We start from the raw sequence: 7,917 nt of genomic DNA on the forward strand, positions 1-7,917 counted from the left end.
AGTGGCTATCTGTTTGTGTGTGTGTGTGTGTGTGTGTGTGTATAAGGGTCCGCCATTGTACCTCTTCTGTCATATTGCTTTGGGCTTTTGAAGTATGGCTGCTGTGAGTGTATGTGGTGTGATAACAAAGCCACAATAAGCTTCTTTAAGGCTTTATCCGAACTATTTTTTGTTTTGTTTTGACAACCAGCCAAGCTGCATACACTGCATTTAAAGTACCATTGTAAGAAGCACAATATTTAAGATCGGAGCCTGTGTCTTAGTGATTGAGTGTAACAATTATATAGTACTGTAGTTGTCCAATGCACACTATTAATCTTCCTGCTTCGCACAAGGAACCCTAATAAAGACTCTTTTAGGGATGTTAATATAATGAAAACAATGGAATTACTAATTTCACCATTCAAATGGTTAAAACAGCATTCAATAATCTCTCAATGAGTTGAAATTCTCTGGCCTAACCTCAGTCACTTGTGTCACAGCAGGAGTTTTCTTTTTGTCTGTCACAGGCAGAACTCCAGCTGAGAAATCACTGATTGGAGGAGTTTAAGAAAGCAACATGCCTGAAAGTTTCGATTAACAGAGAACAGTGCAGCAAAACCTTTCTTTTCTATATTCAATGTAAAATTACTGTTTCAGAGCAAACATGTCGACCACTTAAGATGGAGGGGATTGTAGCATTTCAAATACCACGCTGAATTCAACATGTGCTCAGAATGTTTGAGTTAAGATACTGTATTCCTAAAAAGGAAGATGGAGGTGAAGATCAGAGGGTCATATTTAACACCACTCTGATCGTCTCTCACTGCTCATGTTAAACCATGCAGTCCCACAAATCAGATGAGAGAAGAGGAAGCAGAGGAGTGACAGCAGACTTGCTTCCTCTTTACAGACCTCGCTTTCAACTGTTTCCATCAGTAGAGCGGACTCTGTGTTCAACCCCCATCTGTGGCATCACCAGATAGCTGCTTCAGCATCTGGTAAAAAAATACCCAGCACCTCTCTGATTAACCCCCTCCGGCAGCTAAGTCAGTCTTGTCTGTTGAGCAAGCTGTTGGAGGGTTTACATCCTCTGGCGACAGCAGATGTGCCAGTTTGGCGATGCCAGCTATCACTTCCTCTGGAGGAAACAAAGAGTTGTAGGATAAAGTTTCGCAGTCCTGGCTTCACATTTCACAGGTGTCTGTGTCAGCAAACGTGGCATCTAGACAGAGAGGCCACCAGAAAGAGTGGACGTTCCATGAAGCCCTAAGCTGTTTGTTGGCTGAGGAAGGAAAGCTGAAACCCTGCTGTCCCAGCAGGTTCACCTTGTCCTCATTACCTTCGTTCCCTTCAGGTATGTAGAGCACAGCGGGCCTCCACCACAGACATTCTGATCACAAAAAGTGTCCTGAATTCTGATGGAATGCCAACATTGGTCTGTCCATTTTATCTACCAACTGCTTCATAATTGAAAAAAATCACAAATTAAAATACACGAAGAAAAGCCAGATCGCCCTCTGCCGCCCTCTTCACTGGCAGTTCCATTTGACAACCTGGGAATGAGAATCAACAATATTTCTACAGAATCACAAAGACACGCAGTCCAAGCCCGTCTGAAAACATTTTGTAGCAGAAAAAAGTCACATGCATACAGAAAGGTGTCAGAGATAAGTTCCAGGTCCAACCCGTTCTCATTCCTATAGCGTCAGATATCGACGCTTTGCCACATATGGATGCACAAGGTTCAGCGTCTGTATGAGACACAGCAGGCTTTTAACGAGCTCAAATGTAAACCCATCCACGGCCATATCAGATGCTCAGAGCAAATGTTCTAACTGTCCAACATGTTCTCAGCTCAGCGACGCACAAAGCCTTCCTGCTAGAAAGCCTGTCTAACATGCGGTTAATGTTGTGAAATGGTCAGAGTTTGGTCAGATTTAAGCAGCAATACTTGGTTAGATTTAGGAAATGATTGGTCACTTTTGGTTTCTCATGGGACACAAACCTCAGTCTTCTGGGTGAAAGTCATGTGTATGTTCGACCCATTCATCCACCCCACCTTCCTCCATTTCTGGTAAAATGTTGAATGAGGACATGGTGGCCCATCTTTTTCTCAGTCAGCACTAACTTCCTTAACTGGCTTTGAGTTTGAGTATGATATGGTAATGCCAACACTTCCATGTTAATAAAAAATGGAATCTGGTGGGAACAACATATTTGCTAATGCAAATGTTGTTGAATGCAAGCATAATTTTTAGGAGTTGCACACAGACAGAAAATGACAGATGGCAGAAAGGGTGACAAAAATCTACCATCCAATGGGCCCCAGTGTCTGTCCCCCTCTTTTTCACACCCTGTCCTCCAGTCATCCCTTTGCTGTCAAGCATTGTCTCACGCTCAGCTAATTTTGTCTACTCCCAGTTCCTGACCCTGTTCCATCAGGTCTGAAGGCACATGCTGCACAAAACATAAAACATTTACTAGGATTATAGAGGGCATTTTTTAAAATTTACATTTACTGTATTTTCATAGCCTGTATGGATTAGATAAACAGTATACTTCACTGAAACTGGTTTCATCATTATGGAGGCCCCCAGAATCTGCAGACCCAGTGGTTCAAGCACTTAAGTGATAGAGGAAATTTTAAAATCTCGCAAAGGCACAAAAAACATACCTTTCAGTCAGCTGGTCAATCGTCGTTAGCTCCAGCATCTTAATCTTGGCCAAATGTTGGGGTGGTGGACAAACATTTAGCCGAGATGGCTTCTTGAGGGTGGTGGAAAAAACAGTGATCAGGATTTGTCGACTCACCCCACTGCTGGGTGTGTCTGAGTGATTGAATGAGGCTAAATAGCGGTACCATTGGTCAGGGGTTAACATGGCAACCTGGCTTCCTGTCCTATTGACTTCAACAGGCCAATCAATGTTAATGTGTCGGAGGAGGAAGGTATGGAAAGCTGATCACTCACACCCTCCATCGACCTCATGATAATTTATTGGTTGCTTGATCAATGACATGACATGCCATCAATTGGTGATGACAGTGATGTTTCCCTACAGATATGTTCTTTAATTTGTTCTGTACATTTGAAATAGCAGGCAGATATTCAAGTCAGCCTATATTCTATGCATATTTTATTGGTATAGAGCAGCTGCATTGAAGTGTTTAAAACTTTTATTATGTCCGCTTGGCAGGATTTGATGAATGACTGGTGACAGAGCATTTAATGAAGTATTCTGCTAACTGGTCTTTATTAACCATATCAGACGCTTTGTGTGTAATTGTGTGCAGGTGTCTGAACCACAAACCCACACTGATGCAATTATGTACACACACACACACACACACACAACCATGCAAATTCATGCAAATGCTCAGAGAGAAAAAAATATTGGTTTCAGTTATTAGATAAATATATTCCAGACTGAATCTGATGCATCAAAAACATTTTGAATGGCATAAATTGTTCAAACCCCCCTTGCAGTCTATAGTGTAGTGTAGACACAAATACACTCTCAGACGCATGGATGCCAACAGAGCATACACACTCACTGCAGTAATGTAATGTTGTCTAATATCAGAACAGCGCCCAAACGCATCGAACTGACATGTACATTTATTTAAAACCTGATGAGCATTACTAATATTGTATTTCTATGTACTGTATTGAAAAAAGAGAAATCCATACTCGTCTCTCCTTGCTTTAGTGCATTCAGAATATTGTGACCTCAGCACACGACTCAAAGTCATTATGGAAAGTGATGGCAAGTGTTTCTGGTTCAGCTGAAACAGGCTTTGCAATGTGTGTGTGTGTATGTGTATGTATGTGTGTGTGTGTGTGTGTGTGTGTGTGTGTGTGTGTGTGTGTGTGTTATTGTACCTGGCCTTGGAAGAGGAAAATTCAGCAGATGGAGTTCAAGGGGAAAAATAAAATTTATTATATGTAAGGACAAAGAGAGAAATGAAAACTGAGCCCGCAGGCAAAGTGACAGTTGATGCTTGTGTGTTGTGAATTTGAATTTTTTCTATTTGGCCAAGTGAGCACTGCCAAAGAGGGAAAAACGACAACTGACATTATTGATGTAATTAGTAAGTCAAAATGTGCTTAGGCCTCTCTCTCTCTTATGCGTCTCTTTCCTGAGCTCCACCATGCATCCCGACAAACTGTGACATGGTTTGAATGAGAACAATGACTGGTCAAATGAAGTTGCATTTCCTTGTCAAGAACTCTCTAATTTGAGATGCTTAAGCCATTGTCTATTCCAACACATGATTCACAAAGCCAATCAAAATACACCAGATAAACTGGTGCATCTAAAACAATCAATCAGTCAGTCTTTTCTAAGCAAATTGGCATTGATGTATCAGTTACTGATAATTACAGAGCCTTTTCAGAGCAGAGCAGCAGCTGATTTTTGCACTCTGGAGGTGAGAGCTGCCACAGACTCCAACTAGCAGTCCATGTGAAGAGAGGAAAGCAGTTTCATTCCTCCATGCAGAGCAGATCATTGGAGTAATACCTGCCACCAATTATCCTCACCAGTGGCCTATGCTGGGAGGATCAACAACGTCTCTGGCACTGAGGCTGCTTCCTCAGCTAAACAGCTGGAGCAGTGGATGCATATGGGGGTAAAAAAAAAAAAAAAAAATAAGGTCACAGAGACATCGAGTGAGAGGCTCCCTACTGAGTAAACAAACCACCTGGGTTGAACTCAAATGAATGCCTACTCGAATGAAAATCTAATTTCCAAATCATTATTGATTCCACAGCAGGACAAGCCGAACCTCTGTGTGCAAGCCTTGAATATTCAATAAGAAAACGCAACTAAAACAGCATCACTTACTTATTATAATCAACAAGAAATACACCCCAGTTGCTGTTCTTAGTAAAAGAACATACTTACAACTTTTTACAGCCACCTTTCAAGCAAACAGGGGTAATTGATCCTAAATGGAGAGACAAAATATCCCTGTTTGCAGTGACAGATGGCTTCTCTCTGAACTGTAAATGACTGCACAATCCATCCGCCTCCATCCTTGTGGTGAGCCCACACAAGCCTTACTCCACTGGTTAGTTACACCTCAGGTTTCTTTGCCCAACCCTTAATCTCAGGCCCATGCTGTGAATTGAAAAAGGTCCTGAGAGAGTAAAGTGAGTGGCTACATTTCCTTTTTCACACTTCTGAACAAAGACGTGAAAGTGACACAAGGCTGTGTGAGTGCTTTTTTCATGACAGCTAGAGGTGTAAAGGACAACGGGCCACTAAAAGCACTGATAAAGGAATAAAGAATATGAACCTAGACAATCCAAAACAACTAACAAAGAAGTCTCAATCTTAATCATTGTATTTGACAAATTGAATTTATTGCTTCAAACTACAGATATACAGAATAACTGTTTTACAGTATGGAGGTTTTGGACATGAATCTGGCTCTGCTGCACAGTGACGTCAGCAACATCGCAGTTCACAAGTTTTTCACACTAAATTGATCGTTTGTTTTTGTCTCTACAGGGGATTTGTTGAAAGTAAAGATAAAATAATGCCAGCATTAACCTTTAAAGGGGCACTCCAGTGATTTTACATGTGAATATCAGGTTACTAGTCATGCTTAGTGACACTCAGCCTGTGAAAACAATTGTATAATGCCATCTGTGGAGCTTTGTCAAGTTTGAGAAAATGAGTCAATCACTTGATTGAGTATGAAAATTAAGTTACCCTTTGTCAATAAGCTTGGAATGTTTACTTTATTGCATTGTAATGATATAGAATACAAAATTTCATAAAATTCTCTGTGCACATGTTGTACACTACATATGAGAGTAAGGTTTTAGAAAAAGGATGAGGAATTCTAGGAGATTGTATAAAACCCATGCAGATTTCATCGACCAGTGGCCTCTGGATTTTGCATTATGTTGAAGTTTCCCACTACTGGTATTCACACCTGTGAGGGCATCTGTCTGTGGGATTTCTTATGTTATTTATTATTTCACAGTGTTAGAGCAGAGACACAGGAAACACAGGGAGGAGAGGGACTAATGACATGTGGCAAGAGGAAACAATCAATCTCATGTCCTTTGCTTATTGGTACTTATATTCTGGTCAACCTCTGTAAAGGCTTAAACTTGCGTAGTGAACTGTAAACACACTGCACATACACCAGTCGGGAAACTAAGCATCACTTCGAACAGTTTCCAGCTGCCTTGCTTGTTGAGTGGTATAATATCTTGGGCAAAATTGGAGCTTATGAAATGCGATCATTCAACAAAATTAGATAAGTTCCCTCTAAAATGAAAGAGGTTGATTTTAAGACTCTCTCCTAGTTTCATTAGTCAGTAAAAATATTTTTATTGCCACAACTGCTAGTGTCTTTTCCATCTGCCACCCTAATGCTGTACGGTTTAGTATATGTATGGACTGTATGGCTGTATGTGAATTTGTATTTATCTTAGCATTCTCAGCTGCGCTGACTTGCTGACCTGAGAAGCAGATCTATCCTGTCACTTCATGCATGTCAATCATTCACTCAAGGCGTTAAATGAAAAGTCATACAAGGATGCACATACAGAGCAACCTAATTTATTCCATTCTTATCAGAGGCCTAAATTCCAAACGTATATAGGTTCAAATTTAACTGCATACCATTGATGCAATTACTGCATACAGGAAAACAAATTTCATTATATCAACACTATGACAAAAGTCTGCGGGGACAATATTCTCTGAGGACGAATCCATTATTAATGGCAAGCTCCAATACTGGTTTCACATACATGGACCTAGCGGCCTGCTTACCTGGCAGGCTGAGAAACTATCTTCCAGTGACTGCTGAAATTCAAATGAGATGTCTAGTTTTCCCCAAGCATTTAAATTAGATGAAATATTGGTTGTCAGTGTCAACTAATGATCATGCCAGTATAGCCTGAGGCATTTAAATGAGAGAGAGTGAAAGGCTATGCTTCATAATGAAATGGCACATGCAAACATTGAGACCATGGCAAATGTTATGTTACGTTTCTGTGTGCTACGGGTTTGGCTTGAGCATTCTGTGCCTTGCTAAGATGATCAAGGCATCTCATGAACAAGAGTGGGCCTGTTGCACTACACTGACGTTAGTTTGTGTACTATCACAGAGAACGCGTTGCAGATGCAAAACAGCCGGTTTAATTTGCTCCTTCTCATTCTCCAAGTTATCCCACATTCCGCTATGTTTCCTCCATCCAGCTTAACTCTTCTAATCCTTCTGCAAACCACAGTTCCCTCTATTATCCAGCATTTCTGCACTTGCCTGGCTTATGCTATGATGTAAAGAAGTTAACCGAAACCTGTTGTTAATAGATCTGTATGTTCACTAGGTGAATATGATGGGGGATTCAGTGCTCCCTGCAGAATCCCTCGGTATGCTTCTTGGGTTTTTGAGGGTGCTTCGCTAGACATAATTTTTCTGCCAAATATAACTGAACATCTGTATAGATAATTGTTTGATGCTAGAGCGCTGATCAATCAAAGCTGATGAATCTCTGATGGTGAAATATGAATGAAGAAGCTGATGCCAATCAGCTGAGGGCGAAACCAAGTATCAGCAAATGAATGCTGTGAACAGTTCAGTGTAGAAACATCTGCATAGAAGGACTCATGAAGAATAATGGCAGCCAGATCAAAAAAGGGAGCATGCAGGCTCCATGAAGTCTTCAGAAACAGCTGTATACCCCTGACTAGATAACGTTTAGGCTTTAGGGCTGAAGGGATGTTCTGGATTTGAAAGTTATCTACAAAACAAGTGACAGGAGAAGACAAGGAGAAAGAGGGGAAATTCAGGCTGTATACCTGGAGAGGGTAATGCCAGTGTGTACTCTGTGCACTTGTCTTCTTTCATGAGCACAGTGTGAGAGTTAATGATGAAGACTCTTCTGTCTGTGGCAGGGAGAGCAGAGT

The sequence above is a fragment of the Chelmon rostratus genome, chromosome 9 (genome assembly GCF_017976325.1).
Source record: "Chelmon rostratus isolate fCheRos1 chromosome 9, fCheRos1.pri, whole genome shotgun sequence".
Taxonomy (NCBI): Eukaryota; Metazoa; Chordata; class Actinopteri; order Chaetodontiformes; family Chaetodontidae; genus Chelmon; species Chelmon rostratus.